General features: G+C 49.1%; 1 long non-coding RNA gene across 1 annotated transcript; it reads right to left on the bottom strand.

Moving 5' to 3' along the window:
* Positions 1 to 15365: 15365 nt before the first annotated feature.
* LOC123156315 (uncharacterized) lies at positions 15366 to 16055 on the bottom strand. The gene is made up of 2 exons (XR_006477974.1): positions 15977 to 16055; positions 15366 to 15489 (listed from the first exon to the last, which is right to left on the bottom strand). It is a non-coding gene; the product is annotated as an uncharacterized lncRNA (long non-coding RNA).
* Positions 16056 to 23696: the final 7641 nt, after the last annotated feature.

The following is a 23696-nucleotide window of genomic DNA, read 5'->3' as shown; positions in this document are numbered from 1 at the left end:
TGAACTCCTTCATCCAGACTCCTTCATTTGCTGCTTCCGAAGCAGTTATGTACTCCGCTTCACATGTAGATCCTGCCACGACGCTTTGTTTAGAACTGCACCAACTGACAGCTCCACCGTTCAATATAAACACGTATCCGGTTTGCGATTTAGAATCGTCCGGATCAGTGTGAAAGCTTGCATCAATGTAACCATTTACGACTAGCTCTTTGTCACCTCCATAAACGAGAAACATATCCTTAGTCCTTTTCAGGTATTTCAGTATGTTCTTGACTGTTGTCCAGTGATCCACTCCTGGATTACTTTGGTACCTCCCTGCTAAACTAATAGCAAGGCACACATCAGGTCTGGTACACAGCATTGCATATATGATAGAGCCTATGGGTAAAGCATAGGGAACTTCTTTCATTTTCTCTCTATCTTCTGCAGAGGTCGGGCATTGAGTCTGACTCAATTTCACACCATGTATAACAGCAAGACCCTTTCTTTGCTTGATCCATTTTGAACTTTTTCAAAACTTTATCAAGGTATGTACTTTGTGAAAGTCCAATTAAGTGTCTTGATCTATCTCTATAGATCTTGATACCCAATATGTAAGCAGCTTCACCGAGGTCTTTCATTGAAAAACTTTTATTCAAGTATCCTTTTATGCTATCCAGAAATTCTATATCATTTCGAATCAATAATATGTCGTCCACATATAGTATTAGAAATGCTACAGAGCTCCCACTCACTTTCTTGTAAATACAGGCTTCTCCAAAAGTCTGTATAAAACCATATGCTTTGATCAAACTATCAAAGCGTTTATTCCAACTCCGAGAGGCTTGCACCAGTCCATAAATGGATCGCTGGAGCTTGCACACTTTGTTAGCATCCTTTGGATCGACAAAACCTTCCGGTTGCATCATATACAACTCTTCTTCCAGAAATCCATTCAGGAATGCAGTTTTGACATCCATTTGCCAAATTTCATAATCATAAAATGCGGCAATTGCTAACATGATTCGGACAGACTTAAGCATCGCTACGGGTGAGAAAGTCTCATCGTAGTCAACCCCTTGAACTTGTCGAAAACCTTTCGCAACAAGTCGAGCTTTGTAGATAGTAACATTACCATCAGCGTCAGTCTTCTTCTTGAAGATCCATTTATTCTCAATGGCCTGCCGATCATTGGGCAAGTCAACCAAAGTCCACACTTTGTTCTCATACATGGATCCCATCTCAGATTTCATGGCCTCAAGCCATTTTGCGGAATCTGGGCTCATCATCGCTTCCTCATAGTTCGTAGGCTCACCATGGTCAAGTAACATGACCTCCAGAATAGGATTACCGTACCACTCGGGTGCGGATCTTACTCTAGTTGACCTACAAGGTTCGGTAGTAACTTGATCTGAAGTTTCATGATCAATATCATCAGCTTCCTCACTAATTGGTGTATTCGTCATAGGAACCGGTTTCTCTGATGAACTATTTTCCAATAAGGGAGTAGGTACAGTTACCTCATCAAGTTCTACTTTCCTCCCACTCACTTCTTTCGAGAGAAACTCTTTCTCTAGAAACGATCCATTCTTGGCAACGAATGTCTTGCCTTCGGATCTGTGATAGAAGGTTTACCCAACAGTCTCCTTTGGGTATCCTATGAAGACACATTTCTCTGATTTGGGTTCGAGCTTATCAGGTTGAAGCTTTTTCACATAAGCATCGCAGCCCCAAACTTTAAGAAACGACAACTTTGTTTTCTTGCCAAACCACAGTTCATAAGGCGTCGTCTCAACGGATTTTGATGGTGCCCTATTTAACGTGAATGCGGCCGTCTCTAAAGCATAACCCCAGAATGATAGCGGTAAATCAGTAAGAGACATCATAGATCGCACCATATCTAGTAAAGTACGATTACGACGTTCGGACACACCATTACGATGTGGTGTTCCGGGTGGCCTGAGTTGCGAAACTATTCCGCATTGCTTCAAATGTAATCCAAACTCGTAACTCAAATATTCTCCTCCACGATCAGATCCTAGAAACTTTATTTTCTTGTTACGATGATTTTCAACTTCACTCTGAAATTCTTTGAACTTTTCAAGTGTTTCAGACTTATGTTTCATTAAGTAGATATACCCCTATCTGCTCAAATCATCTGTGAAGGTGAGAAAATATCAATACCCGTCGCGAGCCTCAACATTCATTGGACCACATACATCAGTATGTATGATTTCCAATAAATCAGTTGCTCGCTCCATAGTTCCGGAGAACGGCGTTTTAGTCATCTTGCCCATGAGGCATGGTTCGCAAGTACCAAGTGATTCATAATCAAGTGATTCCAAAAGTCCATCAGTATGGAGTTTCTTCATGCGCTTTACACCAATATGACCTAAATGGCAGTGCCACAAATAAGTTGCACTATCATTATCAACTCTGCATCTTTTGGCTTCAACATTATGAATATGTGTATCACTACTATCAAGATTCATCAAAAATAGACCACTCTTTAAGGGTGCATGACCATAAAAGATATTACTCATATAAATAGAACAACCATTATTCTCAGATTTAAATGAATAACCGTCTTGCATCAAACAAGATCCAGATATAATGTTCATGCTCAACGCTGGCACCAAATAACAATTATTTAGGTCTAAAACTAATCCCGAAGGTAGATGTAGAGGTAGCGTGCCGACGGTGATCACATCGACTTTGGAACCATTTCCCACGCGCATCGTCACCTCGTCCTTAGCCAGTGACCGCTTAATCTGTAGTCCCTGTTTCGAGTTGCAAATATTAGCAACAGAACCAGTATCAAATACTCAGGTGCTACTGCGAGCTCTGGTAAGGTACACGTCAATAACGTGTATATCACATATACCTTTGTTCACCTTGCCATCCTTCTTATCCGCCAAATACTTGGGGCACTTTCGCTTCCAGTGACCAGTCTGCTTGCAGTAGAAGCACTCAGTCTCAGGCTTAGGTCCAGACTTGGGTTTCTTCTCTTGAGCAACAACTTGTTTGCCGTTCTTCTTGAAGTTCCCCTTCTTCTTCCCTTTGCCTTTTTTTCTTGAAACAGGTGGTCTTATTGACCATCAACACTTGATGCTCCTTCTTGATTTCTACCTCCGCAACCTTTAGCATTGCGAAGAGCTCGGGAATTGTCTTATCCATCCCTTGCATATTATAGTTCATCACGAAGCTCTTGTAGCTTGGTGGAAGTGGTTGGAGAATTCTGTCAATGACGCAATCATCCGAAAGGTTAACTCCCAGTTGAATCAAGTGGTTGTTATACCCAGACATTCTGAGTATATGCTCACTGACAGAACTATTCTCCTCCATCTTGCAGTTGTAGAACTTACTAGAGACTTCATATCTCTCAATCTGGGCATTTGCTTGAAATATTAACTTCAACTCCTGGAACATCTCATATGCTCCATGACGTTTAAAACGTCGTTGAAGTCCCGGTTCTAAGCCGTAAAGCATGGCACACTGAACTATCGAGTAGTCATTAGCTTTGCTCTGCCAAACGTTCACAACGTCTGCAGTTGCATCTGCAGCAGGCCTGGCACCCAGCGATGCTTCTAGGACGTAATTCTTCTGTGTAGCAATGAGGATAATCCTCAAGTTACGGACCCAGTCCGTGTAATTGCTACCATCATATTTCAACTTTGCTTTCTCAAGGAACGCATTAAAATTCAACGGAACAACAGCACGAGCCATCTATCTACAACAACATAGACATGCAAAATACTATCAGGTACTAAGTTCATGATAAATTTAAGTTCAATTAATCATGTTACTTAAGAACTTCCACTTAGATAGACATCCCTCTAATCATCTAAGTGATCACGTCATCCAAATCAACTAAACCATAACCGATCATCACGTGAAATGGAGTAGTTTTCAATGGTGAACATCATTATGTTGATCATATCTACTATATGATTCACGCTCGACCTTTCAGTCTCAGTGTTCCGAGGCCATATCTGCATATGCTAGGCTCGTCAAGTTTAACCTGAGTATTCTGCGTGTGCAAAACTGGCTTGCACCCGTTGTAGATGGACGTAGAGCTTATCACACCCGATCATCACGTGGTGTCTGGGCACGACAAACTTTGGCAACGGTGCATACTCAGGGAGAACACTTTTATCTTGAAATTTAGTGAGAGATCATCTTATAATGCTACCGTCAATCAAAGCAAGATATGATGCATAAAGGATAAACATCACATGCAATCAATATAAGTGATATGATATGGCCATCATCATCTTGTGCTTGTGATCTCCATCTTCGAAGCACTGTCATGATCACCATCGTCACCGGCCCGACACCTTGATCTCCATCGTAGCATCGTTGTCGTCTCACCAACTATTGCTTCTACGACTATCGCTAGCGCTTAGTGATAAAGTAAAGCAATTACAGGGCGATTGCATTGCATACAATAAAGCGACAACCATATGGCTCCTGCCAGTTGCCGATAACTCGGTTACAAAACATGATCATCTCCTACAATAAAATATAGCATCACGTCTTGACCATATCACATCACAACATGCCTTGCAAAAACAAGTTAGATGTCCTCTACTTTGTTGTTGCAAGTTTTACGTGGCTGCTACGGGCTGAGCAAGAACCGTTTTTACCTACGCATCAAAACCACAATGATAGTTCCTCAAGTTAGTGTTGTTTTAACCTTCTCAAGGACCGGGCGTAGCCACACTCGGTTCAACTAAAGTTGGAGAAACTGACACCCGCCAGCCACCTATGTGCAAAGCACGTCGGTAGAACCAGTCTCGCGTAAGCGTACGCGTAATGTCGGTCCGGGCCGCTTCATCCAACAATACTGCCGAACCAAAGTATGACATGCGGGTAAGCAGTATGACTTGTATCGCCCACAAGTCATTTGTGTTCTACTCGTGCCTATAACATCAACGCATAAAACCTAGGCTCAGATGCCACTGTAGGGAACACAATAATTTCAAAAAATTTCCTACGCACACGCAAGATCATGGTGATGCATAGCGACAAGAGGGGAGAGTGTTGTCCATGTACCCTCATAGACCGAAAGCGGAAGCGTTAGCACAACGCGGTTGATGTAGTCATACGCCTTCATGGTCCGACCGATCAAGCACCAAAAGCACGGCACCTTCGAGTTCTTGCACACGTTCAGCTCGATGACGTCCCTCGAACTCAGATCCAGCCGAGTGTCGAGGGAGAGTTCCCTCAGCACGACGGTGTGATGACGATGATGATGTTCTACCGACGTAGGGCTTCGCCTAAGCACTGCTACGATATTATCGAGGTGGACTATGGTGCAGGGGGGCACCGCACACGGCTAAGAGATCCAAGGGATCAATTGTTGTGTCTATGGGGTGCCCCCCTCCTCCGTATATAAAGAAGGAGAGGAGGGGGCCGGCCAGGAGGAGGAGGCGCGCCCAAGGGGGGAGTCCTACTCCCACTGGGAGTAGGACTCCTCCCTCCCACTGGGAGTAGGACTCCTCCTTTTCCTACTTGGAGAGGGAGAGGGAAGGAAGAGGAAGGAGGGAGGAAGGAAAGGGGGCCCCGGCCCCCCTCCCAATTCGGATTGGGCTTGGGGGGCGCCCCCTCCCTTGCTCCTTTCCCCTCCTTTCCACTAAAGCCAATTAAGGCCCATATACCTCCCGGGGGGTTCCGATAACCTCCCGGTGCTTCGGTATTATCCCGATCTCACCTGGAACCATTACAATGTCCAAATATAGTCGTCCAATATATCGATCTTTACGTCTCGACCATTTCGAGACTCCTCGTCATGTCCGTGATCACATCCGGGACTCCAAACTATCTTCGGTACATCAAAACACATAAACTCATAATATAACTGTCTCTAACTTTAAGCATGCGGACCCTACGGGTTCAAGAACTATGTAGACATGATCGAGACACGTCTCCGGTCAATAACCAATAGCGGAACCTGGATGCTCATATTGGCTCCCATATATTCTACGAAGATCTTTATCGGTCAAACCGCATAACAACATACATTGTTCCCTTTGTCATCGGTATGTTACTTGCCCGAGATTCGATCGTCGGTATCTTAATACCTAGTTCAATCTCATTACCGACAAGTCTCTTTACTCGTTCCGTAATACATCATCCCGCAACTAACTAATTAGTGGCAATGCTTGCAAGGCTTATAGTGATGTGCATTACCGAGTGGGCCCAGAGATACCTCTCCGACAATCGGAGTGACAAATCCTAATCTCGAAATACGCCAACTCAACAAGTACCTTTGGAGACACCTGTAGAGCACCTTTATAATCACCCAGTTATGTTGTGACGTTTGGTAGCACACAAAGTGTTCCTCCGGTAAACGGGAGTTGCATAATCTCATAGTCACAGGAACATGTATAAGTCATGAAGAAAGCAGTAGCAACATACTAAACGATCAAGTGCTAAGCTAACGGAATGGGTCAAGTCAATCACATCATTCTCCTAATGATGTGATCCCGTTAATCAAATGACAACTCTTTGTCCATGCTAGGAAACATAACCATCTTTGATAAATGAGCTAGTCAAGTAGAGGCATACTAGTGACACTTAGTTTGTCTATGTATTCACACATGTATCATGTTTCCGGTTAATACTAAACATTCATCATGATATAACAAAATAAATAATAACTTTATTATTGTCTCTAGGGCATATTTCCTTCAGCATAAGTTATCAGGTATGTGATGTGTGAGTTACCATGATATTCACTAGATCGGCAACGCGCCTTAGCGCGAGGGTGCCGGTCCAACTGGCATGGCAAATAGCGGAAGGTCAAATCACATGATGCATTAGTAGGAATGCAAGTTTAGCACATGTAATAGAACAACCGATTTTCTGGTTCATAGAAAAGAACAAACATTTCAGGAGCATAACATCATCAAGTTTAACAAAGTCATGAGATTATAAAAACTAACCGGCCGCAGAAGTAAGGCAACATCAAGTTGAATGCATCCATGATATTACAAAAGCTAATTAGTTGACATTAAGTTCATAGTACAAGTAGGAACATTAGAGAGCAAAAGCCAACACAGTGGCAGTGGATGCACTAAAACTACGAAGCCATAGTTAGGCGTACTGATAGATAGCTTTGGTTTAACTACCGCCATGAGTGCCATTCCATATGAATCTGATGTGAATAGTTTGTAATATAGATGACTGTCGGATTTAGGGTTCCGGCAGACCCTTGAGGTTCGAACACTGGGGTGCACGCGGAGGTTTCGCCTTCTACCTACCCGTTCCTCGCCGAATCGCTAGGATCTAAACTACGAGAAGAACAACACAAGAGACACAGGGTTTATACTGGTTCAGGCCACCATTGTGGTGTAATACCCTACTCCAGTGTGTGGCGTGGTGGAATGCCTCTTGGGCTGATGATGAACAATACAAGGAAGAACAGCCTCGCGAGGGTCTGTTCTTGTGGTGGCGTTGTTCCTTTGATTCTAGATGCCTATCTTATCTCCAGATTCCTCTCTGGATCCCGGTCTCGGTCTCGGTCTCCGTCCCGGTCTCTCTACCCTGTGGGTGGCTAGTCCTATTTATAGGCGAAGGCACTGGGCCTCTTCCCAAATATTGAGCGGGAAGGGCGCCAACAATTGGCCATTTTGAAGGGGAACATCTAGTACACTTATCCTGACTAAAGTTGGTCCTCGCCTGTCAAAGGCTCCGGCGGTGATGCCGACTTGGGCTCCACGGTGACCTCCATCCTGCCGTTGGACTGGTCTTGGTCTTGTTGCACCGAAATGGATGCCTTTGCTTGATGCTCTCGCCTGCGCTTGCTCCCCTTGCACCAAAGAGGAAAGAAGGACACTGCGCGGGCTGGCGCCTGGATGGCGCCCTTGGTCATCATGGCTTGCATCACGGGCACCTCGCGAGGTACCCTGCCTTGAACTCTCCGCCTCCTCGTGAGCCAGCCTGACGAGGCCGTGCCTGAGGAAGCTCCTTGTCACCCGCCCCGCGAGGCTTGGCCCCTCGCGAGGGTCTTGAGCTTGTGTTGATGAAGATGGGCCATGTTGGGCCCCCTTTGAGACACGCCACAGGCCGCAGGCAGGCAAGTCTGGGGACCCCCGTTCCCAGAACGCTGACAGTAGCCCCCGGGCCCAAGGCGCGCCCGGACTTGGCCGAGCAGAGAGGCGAAAGGGCAAGTGCGAAGCGTCGCGGGCCCTAACAGCCTGCGGCCTTGGGCGCCGCGTGGCGGTTGATTGGACGCGGGTGGCACTGTTCCCCCATGCCTCCTCATTTGGTGCCAGGCTAGGCGGACTTGCAGTTGTACACAACCACTCCCCTTTCCGTTGCTCGTGCGCCCTCTGTCCTTCCTCCTTTCAAACTCCAGCTTCTGCTTCGAAGCCAATCTCGAACCTTTCCTTCCCACTTCCGTCGCCAAGGCTCCGACGAAGAAGGGGAGAGGGAAGGGACCCATGCCTTCGCCTTCCTCACCGCTGTCGGCGGGCCCCGCCGTGGACTGGTCGATCATAGTCAATCGAGAGGGCTTGGGCAAGGTTAGTTCGGCTCTGGCCACCATCTTCAATGAATGCGGGAGGATGACGGCCTGGCCCGCGTCTCGGTTCTCCATCGACAGGATAATCACCGAGGTCCCCTATTTCGTCGACGCCCTGTGGGCGGGGCTAATTCCCCCCTTTTCGGATTTCTTCAACGTCGTGCTCTCCCATTATCAGATCGACATGATGCATCTGGGTCCTGACTCCATTACTCTTCTGGCAGTCTTCGCCTTCGTTTGCGAGGCTATGGTAGGCATCATCCCTTCGGTCGCCCTGTTGTGCCACTTCTTCGCTCCGCACCTTGTCGACCCCGCCCAATGCTCGGGATGCGCGAGCTTCATCGCTGCACCCGAGTCGGTGGCCTCAGGGATTGACTTTGGTCTCCCTCCGCCCGCGCTTGGGTTCCGCGAGCGATGGCTGTATGTGGAAGTGGGGGTGCCCAGCCCCCTGCTGTCGAAGCCGACTTCGCCTGCTGTCCCCAATTCGGGCTGGGGCCAGGAGATGCTCACAAGCCCCCAGCTCTTCTTCGTCTGGTGTTGCTTCGAGTGCTTGAGATCGCTTGACGTGACGGCGCCCAAGGTGGTGAAGGAGTTCCTACTACGCCGGGTCGCCCCTCTCCAGCGCCACTCTCGCCGAATGTGGGCCTTCAACGGGCGCGGCGATCGTATGAGGCTCCAGGAAGAGGACCTGACGCCTGAAGCATTGAGGAAGGTACTCTTGGTTCTGACTGGGGACCCCAACCCAGGCAGCATCCAGCAAGGGGGGGCCTTGCTGTAACTCTGTTCGGGTAGGAGAGACTTCGTGAATCAGATGCCCGTTTTTGACGAATGGGGACCGCGCCCCGTCGGCCTCCAGGGGCCTCGCGAGAATCCAGTGACAGTGTCCGCCCTTTCAATTGGTCGAGGTGGTTCTTCCTCAAGTGGCGGAGCAGGGAGGCATGAGCCTCCGGAGGCCGAGGGTGCCCCCGCCGGGGCGACAGCGCCGGGTAGCGCTCAAGAGGGAGCGTCCCCTGAGGCCCGTGCTGCCGAGGCTGAGGGCGGCGAGCAGCCGCCTGCTGCACCCGGGGCCGAGGCCTTCGAGGCCCCGGCCGCTTTTCTTGGCGTGGCGACCGGCGGCGCGCATCAGGCAGACACCCCTGACGCGGGTCGTCTTGATGTTTCCTCCTCGTCGCAGGCTGACCCCTGTGCTCAACTCTTGGGCTGCTTCCGCATGGACTTTGAGGCCCTTCGGAAGAGAAGGGAGGCCCTGGGCGACGATTACCCTTGTCGCCTGCTGAAGCGTAGAAAGTACTTCGCCATCGATGAGTGAGCCTTCTCCCTTCCCAGCTCCATATTCTTCTGCTGCCCTTCCTGAACCTTGCTCCGCAGGGCCCTTCCTCCCGAGCTCACGGAGATGACTGAGGAGCCATCCCACTGCTTCCGCCTTCTCCACCGTCTCCGGTCGCTCCGAGCAGTAGAGCCCTTGTGGTGAGGTCGGTCGAAGAGACGAATCACCCCAAGGCGCAACGCGGCCCCGCGTGCCTCGTGACCTTCCTTCACGAGCCTTCTCGGGGCCTAGCCAGCCTGACGTGGGCTTCTCGTCTGGTCGTGGACAGTGATTGGCTGGGGTACTCCCAGCGCTCTTTAATTGGGGGTGGACTGGCCCCAGGTCGGGCTCTTGGCGAGGCGCGCCCGGTCGCCTCAAGGGCGCTAGCCCCCAGCCCCCTGCCCGGAGGGGGAGCGCTAATCAGTGCCCCCCGGCGCTTGCTTGGGGCGGATGATGGCGTGGAAGACGTACTTGAGCGCGCTCGGGAGCGTCGCGCTCTTCGCCATGGGTTCCTTCGGAGGGCGGCTGACGCGGTGAGCCTGCTTGGTGAAGAGCTTGCTGATGAAGACGCGCGCCTTGGGGCCGAGGGCCTGCGCTTGGTCGCGGAGAGGCGCGAGCTGGAGGCGGTAGTCACCCTCGCGCGCCGCCAACGCGATCTTGACGATGAGGAGGCCAAGGCGTCGCTGGCGGCCTCTCGGGTGGCCCGTTCCCGGGCCGTCGAGGGAGCCCGGGAAGCTGACCAGCGGCGAGAGGCGACGGAAGAGCGGGCACGGGAACTCCTGGCCCGGTGCCGTTCACTGGAGGAGCAGGTGGAGCTGCGCGAGGCGGCCCTCGCGTCGATGAAGGTGACTTCCGGTGACCCAGCGGAGCTCCAGAAGCGTGAGGAAGCGCTGATGCTGGAAGCTGCCGAACGCGCACGTGAGTATGAACGCCTAGAGACAAGGGAGCGCTTGGTGACACGAGAGGAGAATGATGTCGCTGCGCGGGAAACCCGTGTCTTGGAGGAGATCGGACGTCGGGCGGCAACGGCGCGCTCGAACCTCGAGCGCGAGTTCGAGGAGAGGCTGGCGTTGATCCGGACCGAGGCTGAAGGTAGGACCACCGCCCTGAGGACCAAGCTGGAGGAAGCGACACGGCGGGTTGATGCCTTGCGGGCCGCACTTGAGGTGGCGCAGGGGGAGTCGACTACTTCTCGTGCCGAGGTGCTTCTTCTTCGCCAACGGCTGGACGAGGCTGAGGCTATTGCGCTCCAGAATGCGGGCGAGATACGTCAGCGGCAGCTCCTGGAACATGAGCATGCCCCCATGCTCACCATGCTTCGGGAGAGAGACAACACGGCCTTGGGCAACATCTGCGAAGCGGCCGTTGGCGCGCCGCACGCAATCAACTACGCCGGCAACCTTCAGTTCTTCACCGACATCGTGACGCAGCTGGAGGCGCGGTCGGTCAGGGCCAACAGGTTGGTGGAGGAAAAGAGCTGCGCCCTGCTCGGGCGCACCTTCTCCCGTGTCTTCAGCCATCTCCGGAACATGGATCCTCACTTCGACTTTGACACCGCCATCGCCCCAGTTCCCCAGGCCGTCCGGGGTGACCTGGCGGTCTGGGTGGAAGACAACGTGGACGCTCTTGTCAGGGCCATCGATTCAGACGATGATGACGCGATCGTGGCCGCCAACGAGGGCGGCGTGGTGAACGGACCTGACGCCGCCGGCGACAACGCAGAGGGCGACGGCGAGGCCAGCGACGCCAGCGACAGTTCGGGTGGTGCTCCTGAGGATGCATCGGGGGATTTATCCGACTGACCGCACATTGCTCCTGTTTCCTTACCCTGCATGAATAGAACTCAGGCTTTCGACCTGACTATTGTAAGAGCATTTTGAGAGGGGGTGCCCCTTATGTAAAGCTTATGTCCAGCGTACTACTGGGTTCTATGTCGCCCACATGCCCGCGCCAAGTGGTGGGCTAGGTGAAGAACCGGCTGGCTATTTTACCTTTGTCCCGTGCGGGTCCTGAGATAATACGTGGGAGGTTGTGGTGTCTCGAATGCCTCTTGATCGAATCCGTAGGATCTGCAGTGAAAAAACCTCCTGAGAGGATATGACGGCAGCAGTCTAGGCTGCGCACAAGCTAGGCCAGACCGGGCTCGCGAGGGGCTCACGAGGGGAGGCAGCTGAGGCGAGGTCGTAACTGAAACGCGAGAGATTGCTCGAACGAGACTAAGCACCCCTTCCCCAAACACCCGCAAATCTCAAATTTGAATCCAACTTAAATCTAGCGGGGGAAAGCAACAACCAAGGGAAAAGCAATGAAGGCAGAAAAGGCCGCGTCCGGCACCTAGTCTAGTCTTGGACGTCTTCTCACCAGCGCGGAGCTAAGTGTTGCCACTGGGCGTGGGAGGGAGCCCCAGGGCCTGAGGCCGGCACCCTTGAGACTCCGGGGCGTGTACAGCCCCACTCATTATTACGTGAGAGTGTCACGAGGCGGCGAGCTTCACAGGCGTTGGGCCTTCTTCACAGGTATCGGCCTTGCTTCATATCATCAGACGAGAGCCCCACCTTGCGCCACACTCTAGTGCCATCAACGATGACCGGAAACCAGGACGCCGCCGATGGGGTAGAGCGGTCGCCAGCGGTTCCCCCGACGACCACGGGTCCTCCGCCAGGGGCAAGCCCTGAGGCGCCTCCCCAGCGGAGGGCCTACCTCCTGGGAACGCCTTGCTCCAAACGCCGTGGTGGTGATGTCGGATCCCGGCCCCTCCCCTGCAGCCCCCGATGCCCTCCTCCTGAGGAGTAGGAGGCTGCGGGAGCGGGGCAGCTGCTCGCTGTGGCGACCTGCATCTCCTGCGACCCATGATTAGCGTATGCCTGCTCCTGAGGAATTAGCTGTACCCGATAATCGTCGCTTCTAGTGTGGCCGGTGGGGCCGTCCCGGGACTCCTGGAAGAGCTTAGCTTCTGGTGCCTCGTCCCCCCAGCTTGGGCTGAGGAGCGAGCCTTGTTCGCCCTCGCGCGGGTGCCCTTGGTCCAACATGCGGGGCACGTACTCTTCGGGGACCGCCACCCCGAAGGCCACGTCATAATGCTCCGCGCGCCATGCGGCTCTGCTTGATGTGCCAACCTGGGGGTGGTAGCGCGGTGGCCCACTGGGGCCGTGGGTTGCGACGAGTCCTTCTTCGCCAGCGGGGAGCGGAGTCAGTGCAGCCGCTGGCCCGGTGCCGACGGCTTCATTGGTGCCGGGGTAGCCTTGGAGCCCACAGGTGCGCGTGGGGCCCCCGTGCGGGCTGCTCTGGGCCTGAGACGGGAGTTGAGTGCAGAAGGGGTGAGCCCCCGAGGCGGCGAAGCCCAGGAGCTCTGCCACCGGCTCTAGCAGCACGTCGCGGCCGCCTTCCATCAGCCTGCATTGCAGCAGCTCTCGGGCCACCGTGAGCGCGGCCCTTGAGTTCGCCTGCTCCCGGCGAGTGTACGGCGTCGTGGTCGCGGCGTGGTTGGAGGCTCTTGCTGCCGATCGCGTTTGTCGTGGTGTGAGAGCTGTCGGGGTCTGCCCACGTCGCCCACGGCCCGCAGCGCCCTGCGGGCCGCGAGCTGCCTGGGGCGAGCGGCTCTGCGCTAGTGGGCCAAGCTGTCCAGGGGCAGGGTTGCCCGCTTGGTCGCCGTACATGGTGATGACGATGCGGCGGGACACGAAGTGGCGGAAGGTGGATCCCGGCGCACCCCTACCTGGCGTGACAAATGTCGGATTTAGGGTTCTGGCAGACCCTTGAGGTTCGAACACTGGGGTGCGCGCGGAGGTTTCACCTTCTACCTACCTGTTCCTCGCCGAATCGCTAGGATCTAAACTACAAGAAGAACAACACAAGAGACACAGGGTTTATACTGGTTCAGGCCACCATTGTGGTGTAATACCCTACTCCAGTGTGTGGCGTGGTGGATTGCCTCTTGGGCTGATGATGAACAATACAAGGAAGAACAGCCTCGCGAGGGTCTGTTCTTGTGGTGGCGTTGTCCCTTTGATTCTAGATGCCTATCTTATCTCCAGATTCCTCTCTGGATCCCGGTCTCGGTCTCGGTCTCCGTCCCTGTCTCTCTACCCTGTGGGTGGCTAGTCCTATTTATAGGTGAAGGCACTGGGCCTCTTCCCAAATATTGAGCGGGAAGGGCGCCAACAATTGGCCATTTTGAAGGGGAACATCTAGTACACTTATCCTGACTAAAGTTGGTCCTAGCCTGTCAAAGGCTCTGGTGGTGACGCTGACTTGGGCTCCACGGTGACCGCCATCCTGCCGTTGGACTGGTCTTGGTCTTGTTGCACTGAAATGGATGCCTTTGCTTGATGCTCTCGCCTGCGCTTGCTCCCCTTGCACCAAAGAGGAAAGAAGGACACTGCGCGGGCTGGCGCCTGGCTGGCGCCCTTGGTCGTCATGGCTTGCATCACGGGCACCTCGCGAGGTACCCCGCCTTGAACTCTCCGCCCCCTCGTGAGCTAGCCTGACGAGGCCGTGCCTGAGGAAGCTCCTTGTCGCCCGCCCCGCGAGGTTTGGCCCCTTGCGAGGGTCTTGAGCTTGTGTTGATGAAGATGGGCCGTGCTGGGCCCCCTTTGAGCCACGCCGCAGGCCGCAGGCAGGCAAGTCTGGGGACCCCATTCCCAGAACGCCGACAATGACCACATGATGGTTTTGTATAGAAAATACACTTGTGATTTCCTCCTAAAGCGTATGGACAGGACAGTGAGCAATAATTTCCCCTTATAATCTTGAAGGCGAAGATCTTTATCTGAATATGTTAATTCTTTTATTCCTGCCGCCTTGACAATGTGTGACCAATTGGTGTTGTGGCCCTCTTCTGTGTAGGAAAATATTCCAGAGCAGACATGGAAATGAGCTCGGGATGGCAAATAATTAGTGTATTTATGGGTGACATTGGCAAACATGACTTCATCTCTTAATCATGAAATACAAAACTTTGTTGATCTGGTTATAAAACACGATTTATAAAGAAGAGTATGCCTACCTTTCAATTTGAGACCTCTTGAGCAAATATATTAATGGCATCAGTATGAGAATTCCACATCTTTAGAAATTGCAATGACGGTGATGCCTACAGCACATGAACTAAATTATAGTGGTAGAATAGGAGCAGTGTATTTCTGTTAATAAGGAGACTAATTTGTGTTAAATGTGATAAATACTTGTTGTTAATAAATAACAGTCCTCATACTCGAAAAGAATTCTAATGTCTTCCACTAAAATTATCACTAAGGCTAGGTTGAGATACAAATTTTGAAGAAGTACATGATATAACAGAAATACAAAACATGATATGAACCATTAATTTCTGATGTCGGTGGAAGACACTAATTTAGAAGATACGAGCTAAAACACATTCACTTCTCGTTGATATAATATGCTAAGGCATAACACCTAAAACTATTATGAGGAAAAAAATATTACGGCTCCAAAAATGAATAACAAAGAGAGCATTACTTTCCACATACCACAAAAGAAGAGCATTACTTTGCCAGACCACACAAACACACATTTGTGATACGGTTTGGTTACCTAATCATCACCGGATGCCTGGAAAAAAGATTCCTGACCGTGACACCTTTTGGAGCCTTTTCATATTGTGACAACTCTTGTAGGGGACTAACAACCAACCGGAAGATAAAACCAACATAACCACCTGTAGACAACGCGTACATAAAACTGGGACCATATTGGTGATTGAGAGGAAGTGTACATAAATAGAAGACATATTTTATCACTAAGTTGCATTAAACAGTTTAGCAAAACAAAAATACATTTGGGGCATATCCATATCGAACTTGAAAGGGACAGAAGTAGTAATCCAAGTGTAGAAATATGGGGCACATGATATCTTTTTAGTCCTCGGCTGAAAAGTGCATCGAGACCAACAAGAAAAGGGGAAAGCAAAGCAAGGGGTGGAATAAGCAGTACGACAATGAAAGCTCCATCAGATATCCAGTAGTACTGTACAAACATAAGCAAGGTACTGGTAAAATCACCCAAAAGTATAGAACACAAATAAGCAACTACAATGTTTCTGAAATGACAAAGCAAGGTCACAGTTAAGATAAATAGGTAACAATCATTGTCATGTACATCATCAACATTTATGTGCTTGTAGAAAGGGTCTAGTGGTTGCTTACCACATAACCAATAGGCCTGCAATTTTGCAAGAGCAACGACATTGGGAATAAATAATCTATTTTGTTGTCCAGTGACTTCATTGTTTCTTCGTTTATGACCCCAGCAGTCACTCCACCTTCAATCGATTTCTTGAAACTCCATAGCTTGCACAAGGCTGATCATGAATTGCCTGCTTGGAATCCAACAGTGGAACTACAAAATCCTTCCTATAGAATTAGAAACACAATGGTCATTTAAAAGCATGATAAATGTTGCTGTAAGACATGCTTATTTTAGTCGGCATTTATTTTCATACCTTGAGCACTCACCCAAGTCTGGGGCATGGACATGATGGTGATGAGTCGTGTAGAAGTTTCCGATCACTGCCAAAATACTACCTAACTTTTAATAACCAGAAGCAGAGGCATGTATTTCGACAAAATAGTGGTTAATGGATGGACATATTACGATGCTATCAGACAACATATATTTTTTAGTTTGACATAAAAGCACATTTCCAGTTCACCATGAAGCAAATTAAGGTATGCCTTGCTGCCGCGCAACAAATGAGACAGGAATGCTACTGTGAACACAGGTTATATATGTGAAAATCAATAATCTCTATTTTAGAAACACCACTCCTAACTGGAGCATAAAACATGACAGTAGAAGCATGAGCCTCCAATGCTTCTGAATTTTCTTTTAAACTCCACTTCTAAGCTTTTTAGTCTACTGTGATTATCACTTTGATCGATATACACACGTCAACTTCTTAAATAATAGAACTGGACAACTGCCATGCCATCCAACATCACCATGACAATTAAGGTGTGGCTCTACATTTTTTGTTGACAGAAATACAAAAGGAATGAAACATAAAAGGCCGTATGGCCACAATAAAGCATACCAGAGGAATAACTTTGCATACCTAGTCCATATGGTAATGATAGATCCACACATTGATTCTTCACCGCCGCTTGGTCGCTGTACAATCTGTGGACACCGATCGCCAGCTTCTACTCAAATCCTCTAACGCCCTGCAACCAGATATATTAACTCTCCAAACTGTCAGAGTCGCTTCCTCCTCCACTAAAATGAGTAGTGTTGTTGTGTACAAAAATTATTAATTTCAAAAGGGAGAATATAGTGAAATCAAAGCTTCTCTGAATTGTGATGTCAATAATCTATTGTGGGAGATAGTCTATAAATATCACAACAAAGACAGTCTGTGATGAAGTTTCTCTTAAATGTTATTTTCCATGAAAGTGAACATATAATTCCTCGGATAGAGAGATATGATGAGATTCTCGAAGAACACAGTGATAGAAGCACCAAACTCACCACTAAATATGCCAATTTAGCATGCACAAAAAACAGAATGATAACCTCGGAAGGACAAAAAAACAGGCCAATAAACTTGGGATAGAAAAAACAGGTCAACTAACTTGGAAGGAGACCTATCATGATGCAGGCACAAATATCTCTCAGTAGTGAAGTCTTGTTGCTATTTTATAAGATAACAACACATAACCTATCAGATTTCCTTATCGGTAAATGTCTGTTTCTATAGTTAATTTTGAACTTAGCTCGGTCAAAACAGATATTGCATTTGTTACTCCTTTTGTAACAGCTTACTTGGTGGCAGAAATTACAAGTAACCCTGGCAGAGCCTCTACACCATCTTTGTCACCCAAGAAAATGCATATATCCAAAAGTACATAAAAGTAACCATATGTAGAATACATGTTTACCTTCTCCAAAGTCTGACCTTAACTTTTACTGATTGTCACTTTCCTGTAGTGTGAAGGGCCATTTGGAAACAGACGAATTGAGCAATATCCATGGTAATTGGCACACATACACACGTTGTTCTTCGTTATTTCTTGTCGCAATCTCTGCATTGTAAACCGGTTCACCTACAGTTAGAAATACATCCCCTGAAAGTCAATATCAAGCATTAAGATTCTAAAATGCAAACACAAACAGTATCAGTAGATGCATATTGTCATAAATACCATCCTGACCCAAAAGTTATAAAGCACAAATTGCCAGCTCTATTTGTCATAATCCATAGCATAGATCAATATGAAGAAAAACTGGAAGAAAAGATGTAGCAACCTGAATAGTTGAGTGAGCATTTGACAACTGAAGAATATAAGATATGCCAGGGATCTCCATCTTGTCAACTCCATGGAGAAAAGCATGCGTCATCAGCACGCACAAAAGAAGAAGGAGCCTCTGAAAAATGAAACGACCATGGGGATGGGGGTGCTGCCTTGCTTACCCGCGCTAGGAGCCGTCCAGGCGGAGGTACACGACCTCGTCGTTGGCCAAGCTCGGCTGTACCACACCGGAGCAGACGAACGCGGCCATGGCGAGCGCTCTTCCGTCGAGCTTGACCATGTGAGGGGCGCCGTCATCGCGTTGGTGGTCGTCCTCGTAGACAAAAACTAAACTGAAATCAGAACTATATGCAATAAGTAAAACTAAACTGAATGTAATACTCGGCTAATTCAGGTCCAATAACATAGATGTGTTAACTGGCAAACACTACTCATCAGGTCCAATACTCGGCTTATTTCTGTCCCTTTTCAATATCAAGAATGATTATTAAGTAACCAGGTACTTCTGCTGATTATTATGCACATAATCTTGCCACTACTCAAAGGCTGCTACCAAATTGATATCATCGATAGTAAAACAATTAAAAGCATCTTCCCAGAAGTGACATAAGATAGATGCTGAAGATTCGCACTCACCTAAGATGAACCGTAGCATGCATACATATGCTCCATTCAAATCCTTCAAAGACTCAAATTCTGCACAGACCAAGATGAAAAGGTCCAAATCAGCTCACCCACATCACCAATATAGCATCAGACAATATAGTTCCAGCAATCATTCATGTGATTCATCTTTTCCAAACCACTAATCACACAAAAGTTCATGAAAGTATGGGTACACCACCATCCCGACATCCATCACTAACATGTCCTCATCTATCAAAAATAAATGGAGGTGAAACAATAATCAACTAAATATACAAAAATTTACTGATGTCCAGGGATTGAAGTACAACATGGAGTGGAGGAGAAGTTTGGGAGGAGGGAGGAGGGACCTGGGCGACGACGTCTGGTTCGTCCTTGCAGGAGGCGGCAACGGCCTTCTTGGTGCGCAGGATCTAGCTGAAGGAAGCGCCTGCGACGAGTCGTCCGCACGTGAGGCCGCTAGGCCCCACGAGGCAGGGAGCCTACGGAGGAGGGAGCCGCCGGCGCCGACACCGTGGAGGGAGAGGGCCATGGGCCCCACGAGGAGGGGGCCTACAGAGTAGGGAGCCGCCGGCGCCGGCGCCGCTGAGCGAAAGGCCCGTGGCCATTCCTCTCTGGCTGCTCGCGCTCGCCTGGTAGGAGCACCAAGAGAACGGGGAGGAGAAGACACGACGGCGCGAGGGCGAGCAGAGGCGGCGGCGAGGGCGAGCAGAGGCGGCGGAGGCCCCCATCCTCCCCGCTGCGGTTGACCCACGACGCCCACGCCTTCGGCAACCGCACGACCCAGGGCCGGGGCGGGGCGTTCGGGTGTGGGCGGCGCCAGATCGGAGGGGCGGAAGGAGGACGCCGGACGAAGGTAGGGAAGGATGAGAGGGAGGTGCTGGTGGGGAGGAGGAGGCGGCGCGAGCGGGAGAGGAGGCCGGGCGGCGGCATGGGGGAAGGAGGAGGCCGGGCGGCGGCGGGGAAGAAGGAGGCCGGGCGGCGGCGGGGAAGGAGGAGAGGAGGCGCATGGGAGGGAAGGGGAGAGGTGTTGGGTTTCGTAGTAATTTCAAAATTTTTCCTACGCGCACACAGGATCATGTGATGCATAGCAACGAGAGGAGAGTGTTGTCTACGTACCCAACGCAGACCGACTGCGGAAGCAATGACACGACGTAGAGGAAGTAGTCGTACGTCTTCACGATCCAACCGATCAAGCACCGAAACTACGGCACCTCCGAGTTCGAGCACACGTTCAGCTCGATGACGATCCCCGGACTCCGATCCAGCAAAGTGTCGGGGAAGAGTTTCGTCAGCACGACGGCGTGGTGACGATCTTGATGAACTACAGCAGCAGGGCTTCGCCTAAACTCCGCTACAGTATTATCGAGGAATATGGTGGCAGGGGGCACCGCACACGGCTAAGGAATCGATCACGTGGATCAACTTGTGTCAACTTGTGTGTTTAGAGGTGCCCCTGCCTCCGTATATAAAGGAGGAGAGGAGGGGAGGCTGGCCGGCCAAAGAGGGAGGCGCAGGAGAGTCCTACTCCCTCTGGGAGTAGGATTCCTCCCCCCAATCCTAGTCCAACTAGGATTCCTCGGAGGGGAAGGGAGAGAGGGGGGCCGGCCACCTTCTCCTAGTCCTAATAGGACTAGGGGAGGGGAAAGAGGCGCAACCACCTTGGGCTGCCCCTTTCTCCTTTCCACTAAGGCCCATGATGGCCCATATGGCTCCCGGGGGGTTCCGGTAACCTCCCGGTAACCCGATAAAATCCCGATTTCACCCGGAACACTTCCGATGTCCAAACATAGGCTTCCAATATATCAATCTTTACGTCTCGACCATTTCGAGACTCCTCGTCATGTCCGTGATCACATCCGGGACTCCGAACAACCTTCGGTACATCAAAATGCATAAACTCATAATATAACTGTCATCGTAACCTTAAGCGTGCGGACCCTACGGGTTCGAGAACAATGTAGACATGACCGAGACATGTCTCTGGTCAATAACCAATAGCGGGACCTGGATGCCCATATTGGCTCCTACATATTCTACGAAGATCTTTATCGGTCAGACCGCATAACAACATACGTTGTTCCCTTTGTCATCGGTATGTTACTTGCCCGAGATTCGATCGTCGGTATCCAATACCTAGTTCAATCTCGTTAACGGCAAGTCTCTTTACTCGTTCCGTAATACATCATCTCACAACTAACATATTAGTTGTAATGCTTGCAAGGCTTATGTGATGTGTATTACCGAGAGGGCCCAGAGATACCTCTCCGACAATCGGAGTGACAAATCCTAATCTCGAAATACGCCAACCCAACATCGACCATTGGAGACACCTGTAGTACTCCTTTATAATCACCCATTTACGTTGTGACGTTTGGTAGTACCCAAAGTGTTCCTCCGGTAAACGGGAGTTGCATAATCTCATAGTCGTAGGAACATGTATAAGTCATGAAGAAAGCAATAGCAACATACTAAACGATCAGGTGCTAAGCTAATGGAATGGGTCATGTCAATCAGATCATTCTACTAATGATGTGACCTCGTTAATCAAATAACAACTCATTGTTCATGGTTAGGAAACATAACCATCTTTGATTAACGAGCTAGTCAAGTAGAGGCATACTAGTGACACTATGTTTGTCTATGTATTCACACATGTATTATGTTTCCGGAAAATACAATTCTAGCATGAATAATAAACATTTATCATGATTATAAGGAAATAAATAATAACTTTATTATTGCCTCTAGGGCATATTTCCTTCAGTCTCCCACTTGCACTAGAGTCAATAATCTAGATTACACTGTAATGAATCTAACACCCATGGAGCTTTGGTGCTGATCATGTTTTGCTCGTGGAAGAGTCTTAGTCAACGGGTCTGCAATATTCAGATCCGTATGTATCTTGCAAATCTCTATGTCTCCCACCTGGACTAGATCCCGGATGGAGTTGAAGCGTCTCTTGATGTGTTTGGTCCTTTTGTGAAATCTGGATTCCTTTGCCAAGGCAATTGCACCAGTATTGTCACAAAAGATTTTCATTGGATCCGATGCACTAGGTATGACACCTAGATCGGATATGAACTCCTTCATCCAGACTCCTTCATTTGCTGCTTCCGAAGCAGCTATGTATTCCGCTTCACATGTAGATCCCGCTACGACGCTTTGTTTAGAACTGCACCAACTGACAGCTCCACCGTTTAATGTAAACACGTATCCGGTTTGCGATTTAGAATCGTCCGGATCAGTGTCAAAGCTTGCATCAACGTAACCTTTTACGATGAGCTCTTTGTCACTTCCATATACGAGAAACATATCCTTAGTCCTTTTCAGGTATTTCAGGATGTTCTTGACCGCTGTCCAGTGATCCATTCCTGGATTACTTTGGTACCTCCCTGCTAAACTTATAGCAAGGCACACATCAGGTCTGGTACACAGCATTGCATACATGATAGAGCCTATGGCTGATGCATAGGGAACATCTTTCATATTCTCTCTATCTTCTGCAGTGGTCGGGCATTGAGTCTTACTCAATTTCACAGCTTGTAACACAGGCAAGAACCCTTTCTTTGCTTGATCCATTTTGAATTTCTTCAAAATTTTGTCAAGGTATGTGCTTTGTGAAAGTCCAATTAAGCGTCTTGATCTGTCTCTATAGATCTTAATGCCTAATATGTAAGCAGCTTCACCGAGGTCTTTCATTGAAAAACTTTTATTCAAGTATCCCTTTATGCTATCCAGAAATTCTATATCATTTCCAATCAGTAATATGTCATCCACATATAATATCAGAAATGCTACAGAGCTCCCACTCACTTTCTTGTAAATACAGGCTTCTCCAAAAGTCTGTATAAAACCAAATGCTTTGATCACACTATCAAAACGTTTATTCCAACTCCGAGAGGCTTGCACCAGTCCATAAATGGATCGCTGGAGCTTGCACACTTTGTTAGCTCCCTTTGGATCGACAAAACCTTCTGGTTGCATCATATACAACTCTTCTTCCAGGAATCCATTCAGGAATGCAGTTTTGACATCCATTTGCCAAATTTCATAATCATAAAATGCGGCAATTGCTAACATGATTCGGACGGACTTAAGCATCGCTACGGGTGAGAAGGTCTCATCGTAGTCAATTCCTTGAACTTGCCGAAAACCTTTTGCGACAAGTCGAGCTTTGTAGACAGTAACATTACCATCAGCATCAGTCTTCTTCTTAAAGATCCATTTATTCTCAATCGCTTGCCGATCATCGGGCAAGTCAACCAAAGTCCATACTTTGTTCTCACACATGGATCCCATCTCAGATTTCATGGCTTCTAGCCACTTTGCGGAATCTGGGCTCACCATCGCTTCTTCATAGTTCGTAGGTTCATCATGATCTAGTAGCATGACCTCCAGAACAGGATTACCGTACCACTCTGGTGCGGATCTTACTCTGGTTGATCTACGAAGTTCAGTAGTATCTTGATCTGAAGTTTCATGATCATTATCATTGGCTTCCTCACTAACTGGTGTAGGTGTCACTGAAACAGTTTTCTGTGATGAACTACTTTCCAGTAAGGGAGCAGGTACAGTTACCTCGTCAAGTTCTACTTTCCTCCCACTCACTTCTTTCGAGAGAAACTCCTTCTCTAGAAATGATCCATTCTTAGCAACAAATGTTTTGCCTTCGGATCTGTGATAGAAGGTGTACCCAACAGTTTCCTTTGGGTATCCTATGAATACACATTTCTCCGATTTGGGTTCGAGCTTATCAGGTTGAAGTTTTTTCACATAAGCATCGCAGCCCCAAACTTTAAGAAACGACAACTTTGGTTTCTTGCCAAACCATAGTTCATAAGGCGTCGTCTCAACGGATTTTGATGGTGCCCTATTTAACGTGAATGCGGCCGTCTCTAAAGCATATCCCCAAAATGATAGCGGTAAATCTGTAAGAGACATCATAGATCGCACCATATCTAGTAAAGTA

Source organism: Triticum aestivum, chromosome 7B (assembly GCF_018294505.1).
Source record: "Triticum aestivum cultivar Chinese Spring chromosome 7B, IWGSC CS RefSeq v2.1, whole genome shotgun sequence".
NCBI classification, from domain to species: Eukaryota; Viridiplantae; Streptophyta; class Magnoliopsida; order Poales; family Poaceae; genus Triticum; species Triticum aestivum.
This window is presented reverse-complemented; position numbering and strand designations above follow the sequence as displayed.